The following is a 12,073-nucleotide window of genomic DNA, read 5'->3' as shown; positions in this document are numbered from 1 at the left end:
AATGAAAAAATTAAGTTATTTTAATTTAATTATAAAAATATATGTTTATATTTATATAAAATATAAATATAAATACTATAAAATATAAAAATGATTCTTATAAAAATATTAGACAAATTTTAGTGATTTCTTACATTTATTAAAATTAAACTTTTTTTCTTTCCTAAAATCTAAATCAAATTTTTTGTTCTTGAATATTACACTTTATTAATTAATTTTATACCAAATTATATTTTATTACATACCAAATTAATTTGCATAAGGAAAAAAATGAAGTTAAAAAGTTGTCTATAGTTCTATTATAAGTATTAAAATAGATTTGTGTAAAAAATATATAATTTATTTAATAATAAATTCTTATTACTCACTTACATTTAAGTTACATAATATGAAAAATTAAAATATTTTAAAAACATAATATTAGAATTATATATTTAATAAATTTAATTTAAAATTCAATTGTACACAAATTTTCTTTTCAAAAAATTATTAATATTTATAAAATAAAATATTAATAATAACTATGAAATAGAAAAATAGAATTTACCTTTACTAGCTTAATATATAATTTCAAACTTCAATCTACTTTAAAATATTATAACACTAATTTAATAAGAAATTTAATATTATTATTTCATATTATACAACTACTTCAATTTAACCATTCAAGACATGTGGGAAGAAAACATCTGCGCACAAGAGGAATGCAATTTATATGCACCTATTTTCAATGAAAATATAAGTCCTTTAGACTATTTAACACTTGATATGGGTGCATATAAGTTGCCCCTGGCCCTTCCTACAATGCAACATAGGCCATGGAGTGCAAACTGGTAGAAATGTGTCATTTGTCTGATACTTATTATGTTCACCTTCCAATAGTGCTCACCAAAACAATAGTACTTTTGGTACAAATAGACCAATTAGCAACCACGCTAATTGGAGGTATCTATAACGATACGTCATTAGACCTGTGGCACTAGATCTCTTCCCCTAATTCGATAAATTACATACTAAACAAGAATTAAATAAATTAAAATTGATTTGTCAGTATGTCTTTTCTTAATTTTTAAATTTTTAAATTTTCAATTAAAATTAAAAAATTATATGTAATACTAATTTTTTTTATTTATATTCTAATTTTTTGAGATCCTAAGGTTATGTTGTTAAATTTGTTCTATTTTAAAACAAATTCTTCAAAAATTAAAATTGTTATCTTATTTTGTACAAAATAAGAAGAATCCTCTATAATATTAGTAATTCTTTTTATTATTATAATTACACTAGTTCAAATTTAAATTTAGGTCTTATTTAATTATATATTATAATATTTCATATTTTAAAATTGTAAAGATTGTAAATCGCATCTTTAATTACTAAAAAATAATCTACAATTTATATTATAAAGCTATTCAATCTTAGGTAATTGAGCTCCATTACTAATAGTTACATGATATGTGTATGGGTGGAATGGGTAGGTGCGTGCGCGCGCGCGCGCGTGTGAGTGTGTGTGTGTGTGTGTGTGTGTGTGTGTGTGTGTGTGTGTGTGTGTGTGTGTGTGTGTGTGAGAGAGAGAGAGAGAGAGCATTTGTCAGTATGTTGATGAAGCTTTTGTCGGAATGTCAGGATCACTAGGAGGGTGGGGATGTGAACCAATAATCTATGAAACTTTTCAACTTCAAACCAATTATGTATATACACAATTATTACTTTGACATCATTAATCATGTATGCTTAAGATGTAAGATAAAATGAGCAATAAGACAAGTATACAAAATTAGATAATGGACACCATATTTATAGTGGAAAACCCCCAGAGTCAAAAACCACTTTCTCAAATCCTTTTATTATGCCTCACTTAGCAAATGTGTCTCACATGGCATACACTAGGCCTCACATAGCCAAACTGCCTCAAATAACATTTACTTATTTTCAAAGAGCCCAATCTTTGCGTCGCATAGCATAGACAACTTCACATAGCCAAACCTTTGCATCACATAGAATCTTTAGAAGCACCCATTTTCATCACTAAAATGAATAATTTTTTTTAGAGGGTTACTTTGTTCCTATACAAAACATTCGATTAATAAACAATCTACATAAGTCATCTTCAAAGTTCTTATACCAAACAAAGCTCTTGTAGAAAAAATTATCAGACATCAATAATACCAAATTTGCACAAGCCTTCAAATATGATATGTCAAATACCTCTATCATTATCTGCTTTGATATTAAAATCTGAATCAATTAATGACAAGGATACTTGACCCTTGCATTGTTCTAAAAATAATTCATTAGTCTGGAAAAAAAAAATGATTAAATGTAAATATACTTTTAACCAAAATATTATCTTAATCTCTACACCATGAAAATAATACACCCATCTTCTCAAACAACAAATATATTTATAACTATTGTTAAATATTAGAATCTCAAACTTTAGTCCTTATCAACAAGTATAATTTATAAATCAAAATTAAAAATTTATGAATCACGATCTAAATAATAGAGTAACTCAAAATATTTTAACCAATCTAATTCATACTTTATTAATTTATGAAAAATATTAGCTATGATTGCAAACATAGAAGAAATGATTTGCGATATAAATACAATCAAAAAAATATTACCTTTTTGTTATCAAAATCAGAAATTCAAATTACCAAATTTTGTGTTCCAAACTTTTGACTCATTTCCTTCTTTTTGTGTAGGCATAAACTCCCTTCAACGTTATGTGATCTCTACATGTTCAATTGTCTTCAAAATGCATATGCATTTGACAACCTCAAAACTGATAAACTCAAGCCTTAATGTGTTTGACAAATTTACATATTGAATCTACTATTATTAAATATTCTATGGATTTCTTTATGTTCTCATTTTCACAATATTGTTATAATATAAAATACGTTTTTACACCTTGCTCACATTTCATTCAATCAACTTTATTTATAATAATTAGAAAAATATGTTCTTCAAAACTGATTTTATTTCATTAAAACCATTAAATTATTAGTCGGCAAAATAACTTCATTTCTGGTCAAAATAGTTTTCACAGTCGTATTAGGTTTTCCAAATGTATTCCAAATTATTCAAATCAATTTAAAATAAAAATGAAAACTATTTTCCTATTTTTGTAAATAGATCATGTTTGTGACAGGAACTTCCAAAACCTCTTGTAGTAGCTATGACTACAAAATGACTAAACATACTATGACATCAAATTGATCATAGAAAGATTAGTTTGAAGAAATTGTTATGAAGATCATAATCATAATAGAGATCATAGAAATATAAGTTTGAATAAACCATTATGAATATCACATTTGATCAAACCATATAGTCAATTGTATATGCAAATAACCATACAATGATTTGAATTGTCATTAAGTATACCATAAACATAACAAACCAATGACAAATATCTTAAGACATCATCAAGCATATCATTGTTTGAAATGTATGGTGGGCTAGGTGACTGAAATGGAGGGGGAGGGGGGTGAATCAGGAACCAATAAAACTTTAACTTCAATTCATCAATTAATCCTCTTTAAGCTAATCTGACCTAATTGCATGCATGAAAGACTAAAAGCAATAAAACATTAATAACAGTTGACACAATATCTGGTAACCCAAAAACCTTCCAAATATAAAGTAAAACTAGGGTGGGGATGATACCCACAAGCTTTAGTACTGTAGTATAAAGTTGGCTTGTTAAGAATTACAAATGATCACTTCTAGTGATCTTCCCTATTAGGAGCAATAAGGGTTGTTAGGTCCACCTTGTGTAAGGATTTATACAATACAATGCAGTATGCACTCGGTTAGGAGATCTATCATAAGACTATTAAGTCCACCTTGTTAGAGGATTTGATTGATGCACCTGTTAGGATGAACTAGTGGTTGATCTCTGCTCTACAACTCAATTTTCTAATTGAGATTCCTTTGATGTAAAATGATCACCTTGTTGTGATAGATGAGACTCTGCTTTTCCTTATACTACTTGTAGCCTTTACTCTTCAGTTTGCATTCATACTTGTTACACATACTCTCATTTGGATATGACAAGATATATTACATATATATACGAATCAAATAATTACCTTCTGATGTCAGCTACGATACCAAATTCAGCAATCTTCACTAAGTCGACTCAATGTTGATACTTGAGTTGTGAAGACCACTCGGGTGATATTCTGACACTTGGAAACATAGTGAACTCGAAAAAATTTGGCGCTAAGTTGACATTGGTGCCTGGTTGAGATAGGTGCTCAGTCCACATTGATCACTCAGGAGTATACATGAACTCAGTTAACACTAATGACTTGACAAGCACTGTAGAACTCGGTTGACACTATAGACCTCGATTGACACTAAAGCTCAATTAACATTGCATTTTCTCTACTTGGCTAACATGGCTAGCTTGATTTACATTGTCTTTCTATTTTGCTCTGTTAACACTTACTTTCTGCTTGGTTGATACTGCAACAACTCAGTTTACACTTTGAGGCTCGGTAGTAATGTGACCAACTAAATGATTAATTATTTTGGTACTAATTGACAAATGATTTGACCATAAGGTCAACAATATCCCCCTTTGGCATTAGTGACAAAAAAACTTATCATACCAAAAAAATTTAATGTCCAAAAAGATAAGTCAAAACTCCCCCTATCAATGTACTTGGGTCTGTAACTCGATTTTGATTGTTGTGTTGATACTCGGTTGATACTGACTCTGGGTTTTTTTTTTCAAAATTATTTTTGTAGCTTTGTTGTACATAACTATATTTCCCCCTTGGATGTTGTATACTTCCTTATATACATATGCTATATTGAATATTTCCTCTTATAGATATATTCCCACTTTTTTGACACAAATGCCAAAAAGCAATGCATAATTACAAGATAACACCAAAATGTGAGAGGAAATCACTATGTACCTTCAAAAATAGACACATTGATTTGTCCCAATTATCTTGCAAAACTTTTGAAGTATGCAAAGCTATATGTACTTCAACTAATAATTCCATCATATGATTAGCAATAGAAAAGTTGTTATCATGGATTAGTGTCTTTGCATTAACAATGTGTTTCTGTGTTATATCCATGTTTGAATTATCATTTTTTATATCTCTACCAGTGTAGCCCAGATTCTTGCTTCTTCCCTTAGTAACTATGGCTACAAGTTTGTTAGATACATGATCTTTGAAAAATGTGTTAAGCTAGTGTTGGGGTCAAGTGACAACTTGTTTGCACTTTCCTTTAGATCAATATCAATCTTTGACAACATTTCCTTTACTTCCTTGGTAAAATTAGTAGAATCACTCAATTTTACAAACAAGGAAACATAACTATTTATAGTACTCTCAAAATTGAAAAGAATAGTGGACAGATCCACTTGATTTATGGAAATTTTCTATGCCACCTTTTCCAAAATCTTGTTAAATCAAATTTTCTTTCTACCCTCTGGAGTAGTTTCTCTTGTTCATTCAAATCTTCATTAAACTTGTGAACTATGTCAACAAGTTGATCCAAAGTAGGCTTCTTATCATCAATTTTAATACTAAGTGCATCAATAAATATACCTTTGATATCCCCCAACACTTGATTTCTTTTCATATTCTCTACTTTCAGCTTTTGTTGTCTTGCCATTTTCTTCCAAAGTTCTCCAAGAGTATCCATCCGATTAGGAGTGAGATTGGAAAGATCCCAATCTGGAATTACTATGTCCTCTTCTAGATCAATTTTCTCATGATAAACTTCTACCTCTTTACCTTTTGCCTTTGGATTAGGTAAAGGAATGATTTAATCCTCGGTGCTTGATTGAGGCTTGACTTCAAATGTCATTGCACTTACTGTGGACTCACTTGTAACTAAAACAACATTATTGATTTGAGAAACAACAACAATAGTAGGAGTACTTACAATACCTTGTTGTGACTCAGTCTGGCTTTGAGCTATGAAGAGTGGAGCTTGTTTCTCGATAGATGAAGCAGTGGTGACAGTAATCATCACGATACTCGATAAGATAGCTCCATCAACCAATTGAGTGCTTGGTTGAACAATGTTTAGCTCAATTGTTTGTGATTCTGTTGTAGTCTCCACTAAGCTTGATGTAACTATTGCTTTGCTCAGAGAATTAGGGAGGGAGGCCATTACCTCTACTACAATCTTCTCAGGATCAGAATCTTGAATATCTTAAATCTCAAGTAGATCCTCACTATCTATTTGATCATCGTGTTCCTCTTCATCATCATCAACATCATCAACTTGCACAACTTCCTCAATGGGCTTTATCTCATGCAATCCATAAATGTTATTCCATTTATTTGTATTGGATTGTACAATAGATTCAATATAATTTGACATAATTAGGAACACATTAAACATAGGACTAATCTTTTGTTCATGCTTTATCAATGCTTCCTTCACTTCCTTATCTGATAGTTCTGGTGTTACCTTCCTTAAGGTTTGTTCCCTAATATCCTTGGCAACATTTACTACATTTTCCCAATGAGGTGCAACTACCTTAAGTATAATATCTGGAACTTGATTAGTTAATTTACTCAGAGAGTATTTCCATTTAGCTATCTTTGCCGCTAAGGCTTCTTCTATCTTTTTTTGCTCTTCCTTGCTTCTTGGTTCATACTTAAGATATTTGAAATATGTCATACCTCCACCTTTTGTGAGTCTTCTTAAAATATTTCTTCAAAAATTGGGGTAGACCTTTTGAAAGTTATTCATTTCTCTTCTTCATCTTCATCTTCATCTTGAAGTTTGAGCTTCTTCCTTGACTTCGTGGGTCTTCTGGTGAAGAAGGCAAGTGATGACCTTGTAGCTCTTTTTGTTATGGTTACTTTCCCCTTTTTCTTTGGAGGTTCTTCTATTTCTTTCTCTTCTTCTTCTTCATGTTCCTCTACCCCTTCTTCCTCTTCATCAATATCATCTCCCTTTCCTTCTGTGAGCAGAAGAGGGGAACCAGATTTCACATTTTCCTTCTAAATCTTTTCAACCTTCTTCCTTCCCCTCTTCAGGACTTGAGGAATCTTGATTTCAAGTGAAATCCTAGTTTTTGCCTCTTCATATGTTCCAAAATATGGTGCTTTTGGGTCCACAGGCTCATTGACAAGAGCCTATATGATATCCTTAGTATAATCAATGTTTACCTCATAACCAAGAGGTCTTACCCATGCAACTTTAGGTCTACCTTGTCATAGTCCACAAGAAAACATATGTCTTGTTCATTATCATCAACTAGTTGCTTAGGTATTTTGAATCTACTCTGCATTCTTTCCTTAAAGGTCTCAAAATATGCATCCATGATGCCCTCAAAATTTTCTCACATTTCAGCTATAAACTCATTTATCTGATATAAAATAGGTTTTCCTTTCTTCCATATTACAATACCTTTTGAAGGGGAAAAAAAATTGAACACAAAAGAATAAACATACAAGAAGTTATCCAAACTTACATAGATTGGTCTTGGATGCTCAGATTCTTTCCATATTCTTGCTCAATTGGCTTAGGTGTAACTTAGTGAGGTCAAAGGATATATTATTCTTAACCACCTTGAATGCTAAGTCCACAACTTCACATGGGACACTGTTCATTCGACTGGAACTATATATCTTGTGAGCAATCACATGAATTCCAAACTTGATCTCCATGTCTATGACACCATTAAGCTTCGTCCCTCTACCATCCCACTCAAAAAAAGTCTTCTACGCTAGCTCAACTTGACCTAGGGTTTTTTTTTTTAGGTCTATCAAGCATGGGAAACCTGATAACCCTATGAATCATTTTCTTTGTGATCTAGATGGTTGGTTGAGCCAGAATTGCATGTCATGAACACAACTCATGATAAACCTAATCCACTTGATTTTGAAATCCCTCAACATATGCAAAGTGTGGGTTAAATCCTTTGTTTCTAGGTGTTTATGCTCGGGTTTTAGGTTTCCATCCACACACAATGCTTCATATGCTTGATTCATCTCTAAAGTCCCCAATTCTTGAATCAAACAATGATAAAAGGATCTAATATCATGTATAAAAAAGTACCTTTAGTGGAATTAGTGAATGTACACCAATTGTCCAATTCTTCTACGATCACTGGACAAAGTTTAAACTTTGGGTCTGCAGGTACAACATTTTTTACTAACATCTCGGAACCCTTCTTAACCTTGCTACTAGAAGAAGATGCCATACCACTCGTTTATGAAGGAATGAACTATGAAAAATTTACATTGAATTTCTTGGGGGCTCTAGAATGCTCTACTCTTTTCACTCTCAAATTAAGGGTTAAAAAAAAACCTTTCAATTATTCCTTTTAATCAAAAATCTATTTTAAGTCACCATTAATGTATCATACACAAGACAACTCAGTGACAACTTGTTAAACTCAACATGCATGAGATCATTGACTAAGTCTTCAACTCAGTAGATACCTTTGATCTTCAACTCAGTATGTATAAGCTTGGTTATGTCTCAATCTTGATATATGACATCTACCTCCAAGCTTGATTATGGTCAGCAACTCAACTTTGCTTGGTTAGGTCTTGCAATCTGAGTTTTCTTAGTAAGATCATCAACTCGGTGATCTTAATGCATCTAAAATGCTGATTTGGATCTTCTTGCTTGCAAACTAGAACTAATATAAGATGTTTCTTCAAAATTATAGTTTGAGTGATCTCCATGGCTAATCAGTTTGAAATGGTTAAATCACCCAACTCATTGTCATGGGTGTCAATGTTCTTATGACTTTGACTTGCATTCTCTAGAGATTTCTTTATCCATTGTTGTCTCATTTGACTTCTGATATTGTCAGTCTTTACTTTCTTTTCATCTTCAACTTTAGCTTAGTTCATATAGTTTCTAGCTAGATGTCCAAGTTCTATGCATACAAAACATCTCTTTGTAGGGTCTATCTTCCTTATGTGAGTTCTTATGTAATTTTCTCTAATATGTCCATGCTCACTACATAAGTGATATCTACACCATGTGTTATAATCCCAACCAAAGATAGCTTTCACAATCTATTCTGCTAGATTCCATTTCTTAGTCTTACATTTTGAAGATTTGTGCCCTTGTTTGTTGCAATTGAAATATTTTCCTTCAAACTTGGTTTTCTTTGTGCATTCACTTGCTCTATGTCCTTATTTCTCACAATTGTAGTATTTTCCATTGAATTTTGATTTCCTATTGCTCCAACATGTGTTTGATGTATGCCCTATCTTTCCACAATGATTACAAGTAGTTCTTTTGTTCTTATGAGCTCCTTGCTGAGGTGATTCACCTTCATTTGTATAGCCTAATCCTGCTTTTCCTTTGTGTCTGAATTGAGTTTGCTCATTTAATTGATTCATGATTTCTTGATATTTCATCATCATTTCATTGGTTTTCCTTTCTATGTTGAGATCATTATGCAATCTTTCATTATGTGTCCTTAAGTTGATAAGCTTTTGATTTGCACAATTGAGTTCACTTATCAATTTTTCTTACTGAAGAGATAGGTGTTGAATTTCATTGTCCTTTTCTTCTATCTTTTCAATTAGTAATTTTTTCTCTTATTTTCCTATGTCCTTTTGTTCCATGTCTTCACACATTATGACTGACTGAATTTCTTGTTCTCTTTTCAACTTTTTGACTTCTTCATGTAGAGTGAGATTATTCTCAAGTAGGTCTTTGATTGTTGCATGAACTTCATCTGAACTTCTATCTTGACAAATGTCTTCAACTCTTTCTTCTATGTAGATATTGTCATCTATTTGTACTACTAGTTATTTCATTCTTTTCAAAGATTTAGAGAGTTGCTCCTTCATTTTCTTGAATTATTCCATGGCCAATTGTAGATCCAAATTTTTATTTTCAATAGCTTTCTCAAGTCTATACACTTCCATTACCTTTGATCTTTTCTCAAGTGGCTAAAATTCTAATGTGAGAAAAAAAATGCTCTAATACCAATTGTTGGAAACGTATGGTGGGCTAGGTAACTGAGAGGAGGGGGGGGGGGGGGGGGGGGGTGTGAATCAAGAACTAATAAAACTTTAACTTCAATTCACCAATTAATCCTCTTTAACCTAATATGATCTAATTGCGTGCATGAAATAATGAAAGCAATAAAACATTCATGACAGTTGACACAATATTTGGTAACTCAAAAACCTTCCAAATAGAAAGTAAAACTGGGGTGGGGATGATACCCATAAGCTTCAGTACTACAGTATAAAGTTGGCCTGTTAATGCGTACAAATGATCACTTCTTGTGATCTGCCCTATTAGGAGCAACAAGGACTGTTAGGTCCACCTTGTGAAAGGATTTATGCAATATAATGAAGTATGCACTTGGGTAGGAGATTTATCAAAAGACTATTAAGTCCACCTTGTTAGAGGATTTGATTGATGTATCTGTTAGGATGAACCAGTGGTTGATCTCTTCTTTATAACTCGATTTTTTGATTGAGATTCCTTTGATGTAAAATGATCACCTTACTATGATAGACGAGACTCTGCTTTTCCTTATACTACTTGTAGCCTTTACTCTTTAATTCACATTCATACGTGTTACACATACTCTCATTTGGATATGACAAGAAATCTTACATATATACCAATCAAATAATTACCTTATGAAGTTAGCTACAATACCAAATTCAACAATCTTCACTAAGTCAGCTCAACATTGATATTCAGGTTTTGAAGACCACTCGGGTGATATTTTAACACTTGGAAACATAGTGAACTCAGAAAACTCTGGCACTTGGTTGACACTGGTGCCTAGTCCACATTGATCACTTAGGAGTAGGCATGAACTTAGTTAACATTGATGACTCAAAAAGCATTGTAGAACTCAATTGATATTGTAGAGCTAGGTTGACACCGAAGCTTAGTCAACACTCCATTGTCTCTACTTGATTAACATAGCTAGCTCAGTTTACACTATCTTTCTATTCAGCTCGGTTAATACTTACTTTCTGCTTGGTTGATATTGCAACAACTTAGTTACACTTTGATGCTTAGTAGCAATGTGACCAACCAAATGATCAAGTGTTTTGGCACTAATTGACAAATGATTTGACCATAAGGTCAATAATCATACCATCCTTTTTGACATCAATGAAAAAAGTAAAAAAACTCCATGTTTTCCATTGATGTCAGCAACACAACTTAGTTATTCTTTGTTTTTGTACTTTCTCCCCATTTTGACATCACATGATAAAGACATGAATAATAATTATGTACCATCTTAAATTGGAGGCACTTTAATTTATGACATTTTAGCTCCTCTTTAATGTGTTTCCATTTCACGATTGCACTTTGAGCACACACTTTCCCTCTTTTCTCTTCTTTCTCCTAAGTGAACTTGAGGTAGGGCCTAATGAATCCTCCTTGATTCCCTTTCTCTCACAGACTTTTCAAGGTAGGATCTAATCTCTAAGAATCCTCCTCCTTCTAGGCCTCACATCCCAAATTACCAAATTATGACCTTCATTACACCTAGAACTTCTACAAATCATGAAGTTGGAACACTAGGACTTAGGAGTTTGAGCTCATGAACTAGGTCAACCTATTCTAGATTAGGTGGACCTTTTCTAGGAAGATCCTATGATTCTGGGACTAATTCTATTTTACTCTCCTCGTAAAATCTCACTCATTACAATTGACTCTCTCAGGGTAATTTTGGAAAACTCACTATAAAAGGACATCAAACCCCTCATTTGCACATGATTCAAAAGTAAGAGAAAAACACGCATGGACACCCCTCATTCTTCATCAAGAATTCAAGAAAAATATATTATCATGGATTTGCAAGGGGATATTGAAGATGGTTAGAGCACTTTAGTCATGGGAGCTTGGTATGACTTCTACACTATATTCAAATTTGATTCTTTGCACCTTCATACATTTGTATACATTTACACACTTGTACATTTACATGTTAGGGTTTCACTCATAGAGTAGATTCTTAGTATTCGTAGCACTTTTACATTCTAGATCTATAGTCTAGGATACACATACACTACATACACAACAAAATCTTTCTTAATGGCTATCTGTGGAGGTGGAAATCATTAAA

The sequence above is a fragment of the Cupressus sempervirens genome, chromosome 8, assembly GCF_028749045.1.
Source record: "Cupressus sempervirens isolate cs-2001-9-10 chromosome 8, ASM2874904v1, whole genome shotgun sequence".
Taxonomy (NCBI): domain Eukaryota; kingdom Viridiplantae; phylum Streptophyta; class Pinopsida; order Cupressales; family Cupressaceae; genus Cupressus; species Cupressus sempervirens.
The sequence above is the reverse complement of the archived record's forward strand: the minus strand, read 5'-3'. Positions refer to the sequence as shown.